We start from the raw sequence: 22,117 nt of genomic DNA, 5'->3' as shown, positions 1-22,117 counted from the left end.
TTATACTATGCAATAAATTTCTTATGAGACACACAAAGTTTTTGTTATACACGAAACACTTCATATGCAGATTCATACACAATATCAAAAATATTACTAATAGTTAATAAACAATTAACATAGTCAATTGAGATTCATGTTTATATTATGAAAAGCTTGGTCCCATTGCCATTCAACTGCGCCCTCGTCACTATTTACATAATCCCGAAGTACATTTCTTAAATTAATTATTGCTCTTCCAGCATTGTTAGAACCAGTTCTATGTAATTCTTGTATATGGGGTGAGTTATTCTCATTTCTCCAAGCACCAGGTTCAACAATACCATTAACCTCATGATCTAATAGACCACGAGGGCAATAACGTCCACCAACACCTCCTTCCTTAGTAAGCAGAAAATTATGGAGGCATATTAATGCTTTTACTATCATTTCAGCATTATCAGGAGAACAGCACAGGGAACGTCGCAGTACTCTCCACTTAGTAGTAAGTATGCCAAAAGAATTTTCAACTACTCTACGTGCCCTAGAGAGTCTATAATTGAAAATTCGCTCAGGACCACCTAAATCTCTCTTTGGGTATGGCCGCATCATATAAGTTTTTAGCGGAAAAGCCTCGTCCCCCACAAAAAAATGTGGAAACATTATATTTGTGTTGGGGAGGAAACATGACAATGGCAGATCAAGAGAGCCGTCCTCCAGAGCAGAACCTAGTGCGGATTCAGCCCACACGCCTCCGTCACTCATACTACCTACAACAAGTATAAGATTAACTATTAATAACAAAGAACATAATACAATCACTTTCCAAACAACCCACCATAATCTCCTATATCGACCCAAGTAAATTTATATTCTGCATCAGCAGCAGCCATCAGCACTATGCTGAAAAATTGTTTGTAATTGTAGTATAGACTTCCTGTTTTAGGAGGGCACTGGATCTGAATATGTCACATAAAAATTATTTGCATGCTGAATCTTTTACCGACTTTATTCCAACACATTAAAAATTAGATTACTTACGATAATGTCAATGCTAAGCGCAAACTTGATGGATGTGGAATCCTTTTGGAAAACTTTTGCAACTGTGGCTGTACCATAGTGAGGAGATGATCATATTGTTCTGCTGACATTCTATAGTCTTTATAAAATAATTCATGATCTTCATTCAGAAGATAATGGAATAAATTGTCATAGTGGCCGCATTTCTCTTTATCAAAATGAACTGGTCTCACCCACCATCTTCTATTTACTTTTGACAATTTTTGTAATACATCACTACTTGTTGCCATATAATAATTCCATGATATTGAAAGTATTACCAATAATTTTTGCAGACGCTTTAGATGTTTCTTTCTGTTTCGCAACATTTTTAATATTTTGTATATAATCTATCTGACACAGACAACTTCTTCAGATACAAGTTAAAGGTGACTCCTCATGCACGACGAAAAAGCGAAGCGAAACCTGATTGGCTATTTCTTCACAACTTGCAACTCTTGACATCTATATGTGGATTAGGCGTTGCAATGATTTACAACTTGCAACTGGCAACTTGCCACTCCGCAACTCGCAACTGCGCGTTGCAACTCATTCTGGACCGACCTTTACGCCCATCGAAGGGGCTTGAAGCGCGCGAAAAAGAAACAACATCGTAACGTCACACACTAGCGGCACCAATAGTGTTGCGTTTTTATTCATTTGAATTTACATGAATATTTAAACTTTATTATTAAATAAATATAAATAAATAAACTGATTGTATTTTAATGAATCGGTTTTATAATACTTATATTTCGATAAATCAACCGAGCTTAATTATTTAAAAATTTATTTAAAAACCCAATTGTTGTCGATAATTAATTAAACGTCTATATTTACAAAGTCTATTTTACAATTATTTACAAGGTTGGTTTACGCGATTCCGCGAGCCACGGATTACAAGCGCGAGTTCGCGAACGACGGCAATTACGCGAGCCGCGTGATCTACCGCTAAAGCTCGATATAACGCGAGCTACGAAGTCTCGAGATTATTGCTGAACGACAGAATAAAAAACGCTGTAATTTACTCTGTCGCAATTAGCTATCGAGTGTTACGGCCGCGAGCAAATGTTCGGGGTTTTATTCTCGCAAACCCCGGACCCCCGGCAACGAGCCGAAAAATTTACGGAGCCAATCAGCTGTCGACCTTCCGAAAATTCTTATTAGTTTAAAGTTTAGCGGATCTCGGGGTCGACAACCGATCAGCTGTTTTCGCCGACGTCTCTCGCTTTGTCTCAAGGCCTCAGTGCGCGAGGTAAACAGCTGGGACAAAGCGAGAGTCGACACACGCAGGAAAAGTGCGACAGTTTTTCTATCGTTCGATCCTTCTTAGAATTATGCCGGTTATTTCGGAAAGAAAGCTTAGTTTAGAATAATGCTACGAATTTAGGAATAATTTTAGAGTTAGTTTAGAGTTATAATATTACGCGAGATTTCCGTTTTATCCCGAACAATGTAAGGGTTAGATTCCGATAACCCTGGCGCCTTAATTTGACGATGGTTTCTGGTAGTACTTTTAATGTTGAACAAAAAATTATAGGTCTTATAGGGCTAACTGCTCTGGTTTCTAAGATATACAGTGTTAAAGTTGGTAAAACTTTAGATTAAAGGCGACCTCACCGATTTCAATGACCTTGATATACGAGTATGTTGTCGATATACGAGGTGCCACATGGGTTTACAATTTTTCACGCGTGGAAAACCGACGCATGTACTTTGAAGGCATACTATGTGTCTAGTTTAATAATAGTGGAGCCCCCCGCCTTTATGAAAAAGTACACTCAACTTTGATGGTTAACACCCAAAGAGTGGTTAACACTAAACTTACGCCCAAATTTGAGAGTTAACACTCAAATTTGGGCGTAAGTTTAGTGTTTGTCATCAAAGTTAAGTGTCAACACTTAAATTTAGGTGTAGATTATTGAGTGTTGACCATTAAGGTTTAGGTAAGTTGTGGGTTTAATCCTCAATGATGAGTGTATATTGGGAGTTTATTCTCAATAATAAGTGAAAATTGGGGATTAAGCCTCAATGTTTAGTGTAGGTTGGATATTGATCCTTGTCGTTGGATGTTGGTTTGGTGTTAACAGGGTGTTAACCTTTAATGTTCTATGTCAATTTAATCAATGTCGCCATGATCCCTTTATTGTTGGGTGTCATTTAAATGTGTTAATCTTCGTTAAGTGTCAATTGACGGCTTGGTTTATTGGAAAAGTGTTTTAGATAAAAGTTGAAAGATTTGAAGGGGGCCAATAGACAATCTTATTGGATTTTGGATCCAGGGCCTGTATTGAGCCCAATAGAGCCTAAGTAAAATTTTTTAAATAAAAACCCTTATTTTTTATTGTACCATTTTTCTCTATTAATTAATTTGAACAGCTTTTGTTTAACAAATTCTTTTATTTGCTTAATATTTTTTGAGATATTCAAGAAAAACTTTGTAACTTTTTCAATATTTAGCTTGTGATATCTTGATGATTGTTTGTCAGAGAAAAAAGTGGTACAGAGAACTTTTTAACCTTCAATTGGCGGTCCGAAATCACACCCAACTTTAAGGGTTTTTCTATGGTGTTTTTTTAACGGTTAACACCAAAAGTTGAGTGTATTTTTCCATAAGAGCGCAGGGGGGGCGCAACCTACTGCCTCCACGCATACACTTTCCACGCGAAACGAGGTGTCACGAGGTGCCACTTTTCAATATCCTAACTATTCTCTGCTATAACAAATTATTTCTGTTACAGATATTAGATATTTTTACACAATGCAACTTTTCATACGAAGCAACGAAAGAAGAAAAAACGGGTTTTTAACTTTTCACGCGAACCGAGGTAGGCGGTAGCCCCTTCCCCGCCTACATGTGTACTGTTTATACACACACAATTGAAGTATTATTTAAAAAATAAGGAAACCTTTTTTTCGCCAGTGAATAGAATAAAAAGGAGTGGTAATAATCGACGCTGACTGGCTATATAAAATTCTTTAATTATCTCACGACGTTTCGACCGTCACTTTCGGTCCTTATCAAGTGTTCAAATTATATTACTTGCAAACAATTCAGTCCTGGCATTGTGCCAACAATCCAAAAGTCAAGAATTAAATGAAAAAATAAAAAGAAAAAAATATATAATATAAAAAATCCAGAACTAAAATGATGAGAAAATATAAAAAGAAAAATATAAAATATAAATTGACAAGTTTAAAAAGTGATGAAAATTACAAAATGATAAAACTTACTAAATGATAAAAAATAATATAGAAAGAAAAGTATAAAATATAAACTTACAAGTTTGCGCGTCATATGTAAAAATGATGGTAAATGTGGGAAAAGCATGTCAGCAGTCCACGGGTGACAAAGGCACACTAATCACGATCGACGTTAAATATTCTTTATTATTATATCATATGCCCCGGTCAAATTATCCGTGTCTTTCTGTAGGTTGATTGTGTTGTTATTTTGTTTTATGAAAAACATTTCAGCGATCTCGCGTTTTCTAATTTGTTTTTCGCTATGTAATATCTCTGTTTATGCCATTCGAATTCGTGATCAAAGGAAGTACGATGCTTACTGACAACCGAATGGTTGCCGACATGCTTCTTGATATCCGCTCTATGCTCTTTAATGCGTGTTTCGAGATGTCTTTTGGTTTGGCCAATGTACGTGGCATCGCAGTTTCCGCAGTCAACTTTATAAATTAAGTTAGTCTGCTTGAAACAATCGAGTCTATCTTTCCCTCTCCTTATGACGCAATCGAGGGACTTAGGAACTGTATAAAGGACATGAAGACCGCTATCATTAAAGATACGCAAAAGTCTCTCGCTGAGACCTTTAATGTAGGGAACCTTTATACAATTTTCCGGTATTGGCCGTATAATGTCGTTTGTGTTAGATGTGTTAACACGGTGACTGAGAAGTTTCAATCTCACTCTAATAAACTTGTCAATCAAACGTGGAGGATAGCAGTTGTTCAGAAGTATTTCTTTGATTTTAGCAATATTGTTCTCGTGGAACCGTTTGTCGGATAATAAGATCGCGTGGTCAACCAAGCTTATAGTATTTAGCTTGTATTTCTTCGGGTGACTCGAAAAATAATTAACGTATCGCCCAGAGAAGGTAGGTTTAGTATACCAGTTAGTAATTAAGGTATCATAATCCCTGATGACAGTCGTATTCAAGAAATTGATTGAATTATTTTCCTCAGTTTCGTAGGTAAATTTCAATCAAGGATGATAATTATTGAAAACCGTTAAAATTTCATCAATATTAGACTTCGGAACAATCGCAAAGACGTCGTCAACATAACGACAAAAAAACCGGATCGCAAAACTTAATTGTTTCAAGCAGAAAGTCTCAAGATCATCCATAACAATGTCCGCAAGGATAGGAGATAGAGGGAAACCCATGGGGCTACCGAAAACCTGTTCATAAAATTGCTCGTCAAACTGAAAACTTGTTGAAGATAGGATGAGGTCAATCGCGTATAAAAATTGTTCTAAATTAAAATCAGTATTACGGGAAATATATTTCCATTTATTCTTTATACCATCCATAACTAAATCTTTAGGTATATTAGTGAATAATGCAGTGACGTCGAGAGAAACCATCAATTCGTCCGGATTAATTTTAAAATTGTTGATCTCAGACACAAAGGTCCAACTGTCTTTAATATATGACTTAGGTTTCGGTATGGATTTATGTAATATGTTATGGATGAAACGCGCTACATTATAAAGTGGACTACCCACAGCGGAAACGATGATTCGCAAGGGAAAACCGTGTTTATGTATTTTAGGTAATCCGTAACATCTCGGAAGATTACCATTTGTGCAGTTAAAGAATTTATAAGTACGGTCATCGACGATACCATTAGTGTGCCATGATTTGGTAAGCTCATTAAGTTTAGTTGTAATGCGTTTAATTGGGTCCTTTTTTAATTTTCTGTAAGTCATTTGATCGTCAAGTAACAAATTCATTTGGTCGATGTACGTTTTCTTATCCATAACAACCGTTGTTTGGCCCTTGTCAGCTTTCGTAACAAAAATATCGTCATTGTCGCGCAAATATTTTTTACATTTTATGAGCTCACGTAAGATGTGACTGTCTAAATAATTTACATGTCTATCCTTGCTTAAAAATTTATGTAAAGCGCTAGCAGTCAAACTACGTGTTTCATCAATGGCATCGTCGTCAATTTTGCAGTACTCAAACTCGAAATTCTTAATAATATCTAAGGTTAAACGCCTACAGAAAGACACGGATAATTTGACCGGGGCATATGATATAATAATAAAGAATATTTAACGTCGATCGTGATCAGTGTGCCTTTGTCACCCGTGGACTGCTGACATGCTTTTCTCACATTTACCATCATTTTTACATATGACGCGCAAACTTGTAAGTTTATATTTTATACTTTTCTTTCTATATTATTTTTTATCATTTAGTAAGTTTTATCATTTTGTAATTTTCATCACTTTTTAAACTTGTCAATTTATATTTTATATTTTTCTTTTTATATTTTCTCATCATTTTAGTTCTGAACTTTTTATATTATATATTTTTTTCTTTTTATATTTTCATTTAATTCTAAACTTTTGGATTGTTGGCACAATGCCAGGACTGAATTGTTTGCAAGTAATATAATTTGAACACTTGATAAGGACCGAAAGTGACGGTCGAAACGTCGTGAGATAATTAAAGAATTTTATATAGCCAGTCAGCGTCGATTATTACCACTCCTTTTTATTATTTAAAAATTCATATTATTTATTTTTAACTTTAACACTGTATATCTTGAAAACCAGAGCGGTTAGCTCTATAAGACCTATATAATTTTTTGTTCAGTGTTAAAAGTACTACCAAAAACCATCGTCAAATTAAGGCGCCGGGGTTGCCAATGTAAAACAGATATTTTGAATATCCTCAGTATGGATACTCTCAATATCCTTAAATAATATTCATAGAATGTTTTGCTTCCTCATAGAGTTTTCTGATAGTAGGGGTGGAGCTACAAAATCGGGTTCAACAAAAATGTGAAGCAACAAATTCAAAATAATATAATTCATTGAGATATTTCTTGAAATTTGAATTTTTAAGGTGTTATATTAGATAGAATAACTAGGGGTAGTTTTCTGATGATAAGGGCTGACCAACAAAATCAGGTTCGACAAAAATGTAAAGCAATAAATTTAAGATGATACAAAATCAAAATAGTGTAATCCCTCGAGATATTTTTTTAAACTGGAATTTTTAAGATGTGTTAAGTAGGATTAATTAAGGGTAATTTTTTTCATGGTAAAGGTGGTGCAACAAATTTGAGAATAGAGCAACAAAATAGCACTAAATAAGTATCTCATTGTTTTTTTAAATCTCGTTTTTTCTGTGGATGAGCTAACTTAAACTTAAGATGCCACTATCACTGTTTTGCCCGAAATGGCTGCAGCAACAAAATTCGGAATAGAGCAACAAGTTAGCAACAAAAGAGTACTAAATTTCTATGTATGTTTTATTCAATTGTGTCAAAGTGGCTGTGTCAGCTTAATAGACATGTACGGACGTACGTGTATACAGAATGTTTTGCAATTAATTCTCGGAAATGGTTTTTTGACGTAACTTTATTATATATGATTAAATTTGTAAAAAAGATAACCTTTAATTTGGTAATAAAATTTTTTTGAAATTTTGAAAAAAAAAATTAAATGGTGGAAATATTTTGAAAAATTAAAAAATAAACAATTTTTTGTTACTGTTTTAAAGTAGAACCTACTTTTCAAACCATTTAATTTCTATTTTGAAAAATTTTTCTATTCTGTATAGTTTCGGAAATATTCAGCCCGAAAGAAGAAAACTGATTCTGGAACACAACATATTAGCTTATTAAAACTGAAGGGGGACACTTCCGTGGGTTTTCTTGTGAGAAATATTCAGCACAATCCAATATACAGCATAATTTATTTATAGAAGAACAATATATAATGTTTTTCGCTTAAATGTTATTTTTAAAAACTTTTTAATCCGGTGACTTTTTTATGAACTTAAAAAATGTCACCCAAGGACAATTCAAGATTATGATATTATATGTCCCCTACAATAACTTTTGTCTGAAACATTTTTTTCTAAAACCCTGTGATTTCTTGATATTTAACGGTCAAAAATAAAATAAGACCTTATATAATACACAAGTGTGTATATTTATGCATTATCATATGTGCTTTGATTCTTATCTGTTTTTTAATGTTATTCTTTGATTACAAATATAAATGCTTTAAAGCGATTTAATAAATGAATATGATTACATAGGCAGTACGTGCCGGATTGGAGATATTCGTCTTTGAAAACACTGAACTTAAACTGAATCCAGCTGTTTTCGTATGCATCACAATGAATCCTGGTTATGCCGGCCGTACAGAGCTTCCGGATAATTTGAAGGTTCTATTCCGTACAGTCACTATGATGGTACCAAACTACGCGATGATCGCCGAGATTTTTCTATACTCATCAGGCTTTGATACTGCCCGTGAGCTCTCTACGAAGGTTGTCTCTACATACAAGCTTTGTTCCGAACAGTTATCTTCGCAGTCTCATTACGATTATGGCATGCGCGCCGTCAAAACCGTTCTTTCTGCGGCGCAGAATCTCAAACTGAAGCATCCCAGCGAAGACGAAGCTATTCTCCTCCTACGCTCGTTGATTGATGTAAATTTACCCAAATTTTTAGCACGTGACGTACTGCTCTTTCAGGTATGAAAAAAGAAGTAATGTTAAGAATTAAAAAAATTCAATGCCTGCAATATTTGGTCGTTTTGATTGAAAATATCCATGTTTGCCATTTAAAAACGTCCATGTTTTGTTTAATAATCGTAAGTGCAGCAATAATTTCAGCGAGGTTTCTATTTAAGTTTATATACGATCTTATGTTTACAATATTTACTTAGAGGAAGTGCGGGATACCCTAATGCCCGTTTCCTTCAGCGTGGTTCAAAGAACCGAGTTTAAACTTCGATCAACGACATTTTGTATTCCACCAATTTTTTAATGAAAGTTCAAATCAGTTGAACGGCGTTAATCGTAAACGCCAATTTTTGGCCGGTTAATGAGTTTGGACGGTGTTTAAGCAGATGATAATGCGAAACGTCAGTATTTATGATTGCAGATGTGCACTATATTTGGTATCGTATACACAAAATTTGCGTGTCATGATCATTACATCCCACATAGCAAAATATATCACCAAGATATCTGGAAGATATCTAAATAATAGAATATCTGATTGTGCAACACTTGTCGAGATATCATGAGAATGTCACGATCAGAGACATCTGCAAGATTATAAAAAGCCATGATAATTTTATCTCAGATATGATATCTGATTCTGCATATATATCAGATATCTATGCCTCATTTAAAAGCAGTTATGTTATAATTCCTGTAAAATTCGTAATTTATTGCATATTCCCTTAGGGTTCGCAATCTACTACCAATACTATCCTTCTCCTCTCACTTTAACCCTTTGGACCAACGGCTTAACGTCTCTTTCCGAAAGACGGAGCCCAGTTTTTTCCGCACAAGAGCCTATCTTGCACGGAGCGGCGCAGCTATCGGAAAAACATTCCATGCTTACATGGCTCTAGTGGACTCGAACCTGATTCCTCAGATAACGAGTCTGGCGCTCTACCACTAGACCACACTGCCGCCCTAGCAGTTATGTTATATACAACCTAAATAGCAAGAAGAAAAAAAGAATCCTTTTTAAGGAGGTTCGACTATATTAGGTCAAATCTAACTTACAGATTTGAAATTTTTGTGTAGTCTTGGAATGTATATAATCTTACCGTGTGTAAAATTGCAAAACGATTTACCGTCGCGTTTCTGAGATATTTGCTTGAAAAATATCAATGAGATTTATCGAAAAATAGGTTATATTATCGTTTAGGGAAGCAGGGAGCTAAGTAAAGAGACGTTTTTGTTGTTGTGGATGTAGTAAAAAAAGCAGGCTGGATAGAATATACCGAACCGCACAATATTTATTTTAATGAAGACCGTTTCTTGCGATACAAATCATCACACGTATTGTCTTTTCTTTAAATGTAAAACTGAGGACTTTATAACGTGCGACCAAAACAAAGTGTAACTGAATACTGAATACTGGAAGTTACTAGAACAACTATGACTCGACTGATAGTAGACTCGAACTCTAAAGATGACGCATAGAAGCATGCGCTCATTGGTCGCGCCATCTTGAGGCGAAAGGTTTCAGTTCACAACACTTCTTCCAAACTTCTGCATTCAATGCCCTGACGCAGTCTGTCGAAACGCACGTGCTTTAAAGGCTTCGTCAGAATATCGGCCAGTTGTAGCTTCCCCTTGATATGCTGGAGATCAATGGTACCTTCCAGGTACTTTTCTCGAACGTAGAAGTGGCGTACTTCTATGTGCTTGCTTCGCTTGTGACATTCGGGATTCTTAGCGAGTTTGACAGCACTGACGCTATCAACAAACAAAATTGGCTTGCAACTCTCATTGAGCAATTCAGATATCAGGCGTTTCAGCCATATAGCTTCCTTAGCTGCTTCATCAGCTGCCATAATCTCTGCTTTGGTTGTAGAGAGAGCAACCAATCTTTGCAGTCTACTTGACCATGAGACTGCATTTCCTGAATACAATGCTACTACTCCACTGGTTGAACGTCGCGTTTTGACATCACCAACAAAGTCGGCGTCACTGTATATCTTCAGACCATCTTGACCTTTGTAGGTGATACCGTGGCTTGCAGTTTTTTTCAAATATTTGAAGATCTTCTTTACATCGTTCCAATCGCTTCTGGTTGGTTGATGAAGAGCACGAGCTGCTTTATTTACAGCGAATGCAATGTCGGGACGTGTCGCTGTCATCAGGTACATCAAACTTCCCACAGTTTCCTGGTAGGGAATATGATCGTCGACCTTTTCAGTTGGCGCAGTTTCTTCACGACCAACAGGAGTGTACACAGGCTTGCATTCATCCATTCGAAATTTTCTCAAAATCTTTTCTATGTAGCTTTGCTGGGAGATGGTGATTGAGCCATCCTTCTGACGAGCAATATTTAGTCCAAGAAAGGTCTCTAGATTGCTCATTGTAATCTTGAATTCTTGCTGAAGAAGATTAAGAAACGACTGAACTTCGAAGTCGCTGCTTCCGACAACCATTCCATCATCTACGTATATTGCAACGTAAAGAAAATGTCCATTGCGCTTGCGATAGAACAGACATGGATCCGCACTGCTATTTTTCATGCCAGCCTTCTTCATAAATTTAACGAAGCGCTTATTCCATTGACGTGGAGCTTGCTTCAATCCGTATTGGCTTCTTTTTAGTAGACACACACGTCCTGTTCCATCTTCTGGCTGTTCTAGATAAACTTCCTCCTCAAGAGAACCGTAGAGGAAAGCTGTTTTCACGTCAAATTGCCTGAGACTCATATTCTTCGCAGCAGCGATTGCGAGAAGAGTTCTTACCGTGTCGTACCTGGCGACGGGACTAAAAGTTTCGTCGTAGTCGATTCCTGATTTCTGGACATATTCTTTTGCGACCAGACGAGCTTTGTAGCAAACACCTCCATTATTATCTTCCTTGATGCGTAAGACCCAGCGATTTTTTGAGTACTTTTGCATTAGCAGGCCTATCCACGAGAACCCAGGTTTTATTTTCAGCCAAGGAGTCCAACTCTTCTTTCATAGCCGCTAACCAAGAGTCTCGATCTTCTGACTTAATTGCTTCATGGTACGATCTTGGATTGCCTGTATCTTGAGCAAGACATACATATTCTCCGCTTGTCATCCATCCTAGCTTTTTCTTTATACGCTTATTACTGGGAGAAGAGACTTTATCTTCTGATTCTTCGCTGCTCACATAGCCATCTTTGTAGGTATCTTCATAGGCATCTTCATCAGATGTTTCTTCCGTGTTTCCGGTGTCTTCTATTTCGCTCTGCATTTCAGTTTGACTCGAAGAGTGCTTATACTCGACAGGCACTTCAACCACATCATTGCTCTTGTTGCAAACGACTTCTGATTTAAAACGAACGTCATGAGTGCATACAATTTTATTCTGCGAAGGAATCCACACTCGGTATCCATCTCGTTCATTAACGTAGCCGACTACGTGTCTTTTTAGTGCTTTATCGTCGAACTTGGATCGAAACTGCTTTTGAACATACACGTAGCATTCTATACTGAAGATTTTTAGATGATTCAAGCTTTCAAGCCCTTTTCCAAACCACAATTCGAACGGCGTTTTGTTGTCGACTCTAGTTTTTCTAGTGTGATTTAATATATAGGCAGCCGTATTACATGCCTCTGCCCACAGAAATCTTGATAGCTTGCTAGGATTTAGCGTAGAGCGCGCTGCCTCGACGATGGTGCGGTTTTCGCGTTCTGCAGACCCATTTTGCTGTGGCGTATACGCTGGGGTTACTAACTGTTCAATTCCATATTTGCTGAGCAGCATGGAGACATCCTTATTATCAAACTCCTTCCCGCCGTCAGATCGGAGCCGTTTCACAGTATGACCATTAGTTTCAGCTTCATTCAGGAACTGTTTCAATACTCCGCATACTTCACTCTTCTTTGTTAAGAAGAAGATCCGCCAAAACTTGCTGAAATCATCCTTTTCTGACTGATTTGGACGATTTCCAAACGGCAGGCGATGCATCTTTCCTAATGCGCAACCATCACAAAAACTTTCGTCCGCACTAGTCACATTAATGTTCATGCGCTTTAAAACTTTTTTGACATGGCGTTTGTTTTGATGAGCTAACCGTTCGTGGAACACTTGCAACATGTCGATGGTACTAGCTAAGTTGGCTTGTTCTTGTTCTTTGGGCTTTACAACCTTTAAGTTCAGTACGTACAATCTGTTTGAAAGATGACCTGTGGCGCGAATGCCTTGATCCTTTACAGAGCGTATACAGACTTGCTTCTGATCAAGTGTCACACTGAAACCCTTTTGAACAGCCGCTTTTACGGAGAACAGATTTGCGCTAGCGTCCGGAACATACCATACATTGTTGAGTTCAGCATCATGCCATGAATCATTGAAGTACAGTTTAACGTTGACTGTGGGCCTTCATTACAACGTGGCGTCTTCCGAGTGAGATTATTTCTGGTACAGGAAATTCTTTGTACGATGAAAAATTCTGTTTGTTCGGGATGATATGGACTGAAGCTCCACTGTCACAGTACCAATCTTCTAAATTTTTCACATCCGTTGATGCTACTAAAGCGTACGCCATAAATGCAACCTTGTTTTTGTCAGCTGATGGTTTGTCAAGTTTGTCTTTCGATTCTGGACATTCAGCAGCCCAATGACCAAGCTGGTTGCATTTATTACAGGGAAACTTCTGTTTTGCACGATTTACGCCTTTGGTAGATTTTCCAGTGCGCTTATCACGGTGAGAGTCCTGCTTCCCACTATGCTTTGAAACGAACGCAGACTTGCTTTCACTTTTCTGAGAGTCCCTCAATTCAATATTGCACAATTTTTCAATCAATAAATTTAGAGTCTGTTGATCAGACGGAATCGTGTCCCAAACGTCTTTGAAATTTGCGTATTCCTTTCCGAGAGTTGATAGAATTTTTTCGTTTAGCATACGTTCAGACAGCCTATTTTCTCGATTCTTCTCAAGCTCCGTGTTTAGATCAACAAATAATTTCTGCAGCTTTGCGATGTGAGTGCTCATATCATCACTTTCTTCGCGCTCAGCCTTGAAAAACATTTCAATGAGCATGTTCAACCGTTGTGTAGAACTGCGTTCAAAACGTGCACAGAGCTTTATCCATATTTCATTCGCTGTTTTACATGTCAAAACGAGTTCTGCGACAGATTTATTCAACGCACTTGCAATGTAGCTTGCCGCTTTCGCATTATCTTCTTGCCACTTTTCGACCGCGATCTTCTGTTTGTTGGTTGGTGCAGCACCCAGTTGCGGACATGGACGAGTCCCGTAGACAATGCTTTCGAGCGCATTTGCACGAAATATATGTCCCATATGCCACTTCCACTTTGCCCAATCTTCTGGATCACTGAGTTTTTCAACAAGAGCCCTTTGATCCGTGAGGGATGCCATTTCTTGCGAGTAGATTCTTCCTTTTACTACAGAACAGTAACTATGACGCTACGCGGACTGCGTGCTGGGCCCATAACCTGTTGTGGATGTAGTAAAAGAAGCAGGCTGGATAGAATATACCGAACCGAACAATATTTATTTTAATAAAGACCGTTTCTTGCGATACAAATCATCATGGCACACGTATTGTCTTTTCTTTAAATGTAAAACTGAGGATTTTATAACGTGCGACCAAAACAAAGTGTAACTGAACACTGAATACTGGAAGTTACTAGAACTATGACTCGACTGATAGGTAGACTCAAACTCTAAAGATGACGCATAGAAGCATGCGCTCATTGGTCGCGCCATCTTGAGGCGAAAGGTTTCAATTCACAACAGTTGTAACTAAACGGATCTTTCGTTAAGGATGTATATCGCTTATCGCTTATGTCAAAATAGAGGGATGAAGCTGAAATTTACAGAGATTGTGCATTTATATATCCCAAAAACCTGTGTTAAATTTGCGATCGATTGTTTGACCCGTTTCTGAGATATTTGCTTTAAAAGTTACAGAAATTGTATACATATAGATATACTCTCCATGTAAATATCATATTACATATCTTTGCTTCTGTACGGTAAAAGTAAATGAAATTTTTATGGTACACTTCTGTGACATCGAGAATTGCAATCACGGTTTTTTAATTTTTTAAGTTGAATTTTTTTTAATGATTTATTTAAGCAATATCAGGTATAAAAAAATAGGACAAAATTGCTATTTCTCTGCTTATTCTGTCCCAATAATAACATGTTGTTTATGAATCATTTCTGAGACTAGCTTTACACTGTTTAATCATGAAAACAACATTATACTATATATAGGAAACAGTCGAACCTCCTTAAATTCTCGATTTATGAAATTAATTCTTTTTCCGTATTTATTCTGTTCTAAAATGATTCTTAAAAGTTCAAAAAAATGTATCATTTTTATGTCACCAATTCTGAGTTCTTTTTTAGATATAAAAGAAGTTTTTTTCATAAAAATTCTCAACAAATTTAAAATTAAATATAAGAGCTAACTGTGAATCGGCCATATATTCAAATGCAAATGTTGCAGAGATGTTTTTTTCAACAAGAGATCTCAATAATGACCAAACGGATCGAGTTTAGAGTTTTTATTTTTCCTCTACGTGCTCTACGAGCGGAGATATTACGACACAAAGTCTGAAATGTAAATTTTTACAATTAAGATACGTCGTTATCGTCGCCGTACGGTTAAACAACTGCCTCGATAGATGACATTTGAGAACATCTCGAGAATATGCCCCCGGGTCCCCTCCATGACAATGTTGCTACACTGAAAAGAGACAGCATATACGCATACGTGTGCGCTCAGTGCGTTCACGCGGACAGCGCGTCAGTTATAATCTAGAAATACATATCGCGTAACACCGTGGTCTCTCATCGTTAAATACTACGATCGTTTAATTCCGAATTTCGGTCGCGTCACGCAAGGATCAAAGTGTCACGAAATTAGGATGGGCGTTAGATCTTACAAGAGACGAAATATTAGCGGGTCGGATTTATCAGTATAGTGACCGTCGTGACAGATAGTGACATAGTGATCTTGACCGCAGGGAGCTGATACCGAGATCTTTAAGAAGGAAGGTGTATCCAAAATTGCATACGTACGTATATGCTGTCTTGTAAAAGTTAAAGAGAATGAGAAAGTTATCTGTATCTTATATGCACGTGTTTATATGCACAAGCGACAGGCATTATCGCGTAATAAAGATTTTTCCAAAGTATGTTAATTACTTTTTAGTATTACATTTTGTGTAGTAAAAAAAATTCTGAGAAGAAAAATGAAAAATGTCTCCTTACTCATTGATTTTTTGATCTTTAGTTATGACAATTTTTTTCAATGTTGTTCAAGGTCTAGAGAAGAGTATAAAATGCTAATATTGTTCAAATTTCAATTTCGATATAGTATAAAAAATTAAGTAAACTGAGTAAACTGTATATAGTGTAACTGGGGTCTACATTGGCAAACGGCGAATCTATACGAATGGCGAACCGCGAATTACGAATCACGAATCGCGCATAGTCTAGCACTAACTTTAGCTTATTTGAGAAATTATTCAAACTTCAACTTACGATATCTCGCTTCATATTAAAAATATCCAAAAACTGTGAAATACTTTTTGACTCAATTTTTTATATAGAATATGCAATTTTTTTATTACGTTAATCAAACATCCTGTATATCTTGACTGGAATACTACTTCTTATAATACTGATTTATTCATCTGTATCTTTTTCTATGAAATTTTTTATGAAATTAGATGTATGGTTACGTTTCTTGTAAAAAAATAAAATTGTTATATGTATATTTTTAAAATAAAAATTAACATTACTAAATATTTACATTACTAACATTAGAGCCTATATGATATACATCAAACGACAGTCATCTCCTTTAAACAAACAAAATGCTACGGAATTTTTTTCAGAAGATTATCTTTCTTTCCTAAAGTTCCCTCCTCTTTAGTTCTATTCTGTCTCCATCTTTCTCCATTTCCTCCTTTCACTTCCTTTCTGTCTATATATGCGGTAACGTTCTCTCGTCGAACAGTTTGTCACATATTTTAACTAGAAATGTTTCCTTACAATATGGCTCAGGGCATAAGAAGAATACATACATGTATGTACGTACTCAGGTTGATTTCTTACTTTGTTTTGACTCAAAATAGACTTAAAATCTTTATATTTTTTACAATGCCGTCCACTCACAACCAGAGTTCGAAATAATGTATTACTTTTTGTAATGCATTACGGTTTCATTAAAGATTATTTTTTCAATAACCAATACGAAGGTTTTCAATTACGCATTACTTTTTAAATAATTAATGCGATTTTTTTATTACGTATTTGTTTAAGATGGTTAAACGTTCCGATCCATATCGGAGTCGAAATAAGAACAGTATTTCGGCAGCGCCGGGAGACAAAAGTGTTTTCATCGCCACGACTTTCAACGTGACGACCGAATGTACAAACAGTGAAGACAAGGCAGTTGCCGAGTTAATTGTTCGCACGCGTTCGCTTTGTCTCCACTGTTTATAATTGTCGACGACGAATATCTCGGGGACTTCTCTCTGGAACACAAGCTATCGAAAAGTATCAAACATGCGAGAAGCCCCCGAGAGTTTAAAAGGACGAGCGCCCTTGGCCACGGGGCCAGTCGCTCTTTGCTTTTCGAGTTGCTACTGTAAATATAGTTAGAGTCGCTCGCTCTTTTCGTTCGTTGCTGCTACCGCGCGAATCGAATTCTCATCTTTTTGTAAATAATTGTAAATAGTGAATAAACGTTTATCCGTTAACTTTCTGCTTGTCTCATTGTCATTCGCGGCTCGAGCCTTCTCTCGCGTTCCCGGTCCGCTTACGAACAGCATTACTTTTCAAATAATAATCAATGTGTTCGCGCGCGTGTGCGAGTGAGGAAGGGATAGTGGGTGAGAGACCACTGACACCGAAGCTTGAACTAACACAATGTTTATTTTAACAACCAAAAATATTGACGAAATTAAAGAGCAACATAATTCAGAAAAGTATTTGAATTTAACTGAACTTGAAAACGCGGGCGTTTTAACTGAAATCTCTATCGACACTTTCCCGCTTGTCGTGTCGGATAATCCGCATCGGAAATCGACCGATGACAGATCTTGACCTACTGACACACTGTTGAATGGCGACGCGCCGTAAGTTCTATGGGTACCCTCACGAGACAAAGAACGCGCCAGGGATGACGAATGCTTAGTAAAGATCAAAATAGAATAGAAGCTTCTCGAACTGAAATACCGAAGATCCAGATAGCCAGTTATGTTTATATTAGAAAATCGAACGTCGAAAAGATCGTGCCGGAGAATCAGAGTGACTCGTCATCGGAGAATAATTCTGAAGACGCGAGCGCGAAACAGATAAACGACGATCCGCTGGATAAATACCGTGTTATACTTCTGCCGTGACTCATGACACTGTCGACTAATTAAGAATAAGAATATTCAAGAACATTTGTAATCTCGAGCATTCGCGATCTCGAACACAATGTAATTTTATTCATTACACATTATTTTTTAAATAAAATTAATGCGATTTTTTTCATTACGCATTATTTTTTAAATAATTAATCCAATTTTTTTCATTTTGGATTACTTTTTTAATAATTAATGAGTAAAGAAATAAGTAATGCATTATTTTTTAATTTGAATTTTTATTACTCTGCTCCAGTTACATTTGCGTTACAGCACGCATTGTGATCATTGCGATTATGATGACTCTTTCCAGCCATTTTTGGCTTTCCAAAATTTTTTATAATCACCGATACCACGTTAAAGCTGACATTTTGAACTTTAAAATGCTTTTTTTGTTTGTTCTACGATGATTTTTCATCGAGTTACGTCATTTTTTCAAAAAAATACAGGGTTTGCTTCAAAGTCGTGTAAATTGGTAAAAAAAATTGTAGGAAAATTAAAAAAAAAAGCATTTTGTAGGTAAAATTATGTAGTTTATAAAACGTTAATTGAATTTTTTGAAAAAAATTTTTTATTTGAGTTTCAAGTAGTCAAACATAAGTTAATTTTAAGGAACAAAACAATGTGTTCTTTTTTAAGGCGTACAACAAAGAAAATAAAAAAATTTTAAAAATTTACCGAAAGTGCGTTAAAGTTGAAACTTCAAGCTTCAAAATGCTTTTTTAGATTTTTTTTAACGATAATTTTTCGCCGACTTACAGCAGTTTAAAAATAGCCTAATTTTTAGGGTTCATGAAGTGTTCCCTATTTTTTTGTACGAGTGTAATTAGGTTTATAAGGGCGTAAATCAAGCGTCGGTTTTAAAACTGGAAAACGGTGGGCGTTCTAGCTCCTTTTGTATTCGTCTGAAACAAAAAAAAACAAAAAGATTATTTATTGTTTATAAACATGGTTTAGCGATGAACCTAAAAAAACGCAAAAAAATTAAAAATTGACAAAATGGCGGCACTAAAAAAATGCAATTTTGACTCAAAAAATTGAACTTTATTTATGCAATAAAAATTGTTTAAATTAATTATTTTATTAATTTGAGAGGTTTATCGCCTAGTAAATGTAATAAACTATATATGTACGTACAAGAGCCAACTTGATTGGTCAAATAATTTTTGAGTTATCGTGCCCACCAATTTCAAAAACGTGGTTTCGAGAAAAACGCGTTTAAAGTTTTTGGTACAGAAAAACAAATATTTTTAGAAACTTACCGTTCTCTGACGTTAATCTGCTATATTCCACGTCTGTATAATAAACCTTCTGCCTCCTCGAAGAGCTCGTTTTGCTCGATTTGAAAAAAATTCGATTTTTTGGACCCTCTACACCAGGATACCCCCTTAAACCGAATCAAAAATAAAATGTAATAATTTAAATTATGTGATCACAAACTGATAATATATTCAATGTATACTAATTTTATAGATTTTATTTTATTCTAAAGATAAATATGTATTATTATTTATTTTTATTTTCATCACACATATTATAAATTAAATTACATGCTTTGATTATTTAGACTCATATTTCCATTCATATGATTTAAATGTTAGAAATGGACCATCCTAAGAGATAAATAAGTAATGTAATATCATTCTTTCTTTTTTTTTAATTTTGCTGGACTTATTTGCATGTTAAAAATTATTTTATTTAAATTACGTTTTATCAAACACACCGCGTTGAGAGGATCACATTTATAGATACATTTATAGATGACATTGTTAGTGCTACGTCTCTTCGCAATCAACATGGTGGCGCCCATGGACAATGAGAGGACCACAATATTATGTGCACGTACAATTTACACTATATTCATTCTTTGCCTACTGTATGTGTGTATTAAGCAGAGATGAACAGTAATATTTATTTTCAATAATTCGTACATAAAACGAATAATAAACAAAAATTTCAACGATTTTTTCCATTTTTCCGTCGATTCCGTCAATTTAATTGTCGTTTAATAGGACATTATTGGAAATATAATTCATTTAATTTAAAATAACTATTATGTTGGATTTTACTGAGGCCTGAAATAAAAGAAAAAGAGGGGAAAAAACTCTTCTAGTTTAAGCGAAGAAAATGCTATGAGTTCAAGGTGACAGCGAATCGGTCGAATCCGCGACAGCGACGAAAACGCTGGGAGTCAAAGGCCGACAAGTCAGCCAGACCCGCGACAACGCCAACGACCGCCGCAAATCCAGTGTCTACGCCGATCGACACAGAAACCCGCGATAGCAAAAACGAGGAAATAGCGAAGATAATGCTATGAGTTCAAGGTGACAGCGAACCGGCCGAATCCGCGACAGCGACGAAGACGCTGGGAGCCAAAGGCCGACAAGTCAGCCAGACCCGCGACAACGCCAACGACCGCCGCAAATCCAGTGTCTACGCCGATCGACCAAAAACCCGCGATAGCAAAAACAAGGAAATAATATGAGTCCACCGACGTCAATTAGCTAACTCGGAATAATAAGAAGGAATACCCCGCGTCCGCCGATGAATCAGCTAACCCGAAATAATGAGAAGGAATACCTCGCGTCCGCCGATAAATAATAATGATAATAAGACTTGCTACTTGTTGATGTGTTACGTTCAATTTGGCTGGATCTTTTTGGGCCCTGTGGATAGGTTCTCGTCGATGCTCAATGAGTTTAAGTTCGCGCACAAAATTTAATTTAACTCAAGATCGGGTTTGAATGTGATACCGTTCGTAAAATGGAAGAGAAGGGAAGTAAATTGAACTAAAGAGATGAACCGGAGGGAAGAGATGAACCGGGATGAAGAGGTGAACTGTCTGAAAAGGAGCTGAACTAAGAGAGGGAGTCACGCGATGTCGCGATTTATATAGGAAAGTTTAAAGGATGGAAGGGGTGGATTTTGTGTGGAATGTGTCTGGTTTTTGTTTCGAAGATTTCTTGTTCGCGGGATATTCCCTTATGAAAATGTGCCCTTGAGTGCTCAATGGCGGTCAGTGGGAATGTATGGTTGCCCTACAGTTGCAATGCGAATTATATGGAAAAGTTAATGGAAAATATTGAGTGGCAATAAGATGAATGGAAACGCAATGGCAAGATTCGAATGACAACTTTTTCCATACAGGCGTAATGGAAACTGCCAATGACTCATGAAGGATAAAATTTGTATGGAATTTTTCTACCTTCAGCTAATTTGTTCAGTGTGAATTGTAATGGAAATTCGTCAATGGTAAATGTGGCGGTTCGCGCCACCAGTGGTACATGCATCATCATCACGCCCGCGCGGTAACTGTATTACCGGCAGTTCGCATCGACGGCGCTAGGCGTCGCATCGTTCATGCATTTTCTCAAATTCAAGGTTCGGCACGGACTGGTATATGTATGAGACCCCCTACGGGACACCGAGGCATATTTTCAGGCGCTAATCGCCTAAGGCAATTGAGCTCCTATTCCCTTATGAAAATGTGCCCTTGAGTGCTCAATGGCGGTCAGTGGGAATGTATGGTTGCCCTACAGTTGCAATGCGAATTATATGGAAAAGTTAATGGAAAATATTGAGTGGCAATAAGATGAATGAAAACGCAATGGCAAGAATCGACTGACAACTTTTTTCATACAGGCGTAATGGAAACTGCTAATGACTTATGAAGGATAAAATTCGAATGACAATCTTTTCCATACAGGCGTAATGGAAACTGCCAATGACTCATGAAGGATAAAATTTGTATGAAATTTTTCTACCTTCAGCCAATGTTGTTCAGTGTGAATTGTAATGGAAATTCGTCAATGGTAAATATGGCGGTTCGCGCCACCAGTGGTACATGCATCATCATCACGCCCGCGCGGTAACTGTATTACCGGCAGTTCGCATCGACGCCGCTAGGCGTCGCATCGTTCATGCATTCTCTAAAATTCAAGGTTCGGCACGGACTGGTATATGTAT

This window comes from Temnothorax longispinosus, chromosome 11 (genome assembly GCF_030848805.1).
Source record: "Temnothorax longispinosus isolate EJ_2023e chromosome 11, Tlon_JGU_v1, whole genome shotgun sequence".
In the NCBI taxonomy this organism is placed as follows: Eukaryota; Metazoa; Arthropoda; class Insecta; order Hymenoptera; family Formicidae; genus Temnothorax; species Temnothorax longispinosus.
The sequence above is the reverse complement of the archived record's forward strand: the minus strand, read 5'-3'. Positions refer to the sequence as shown.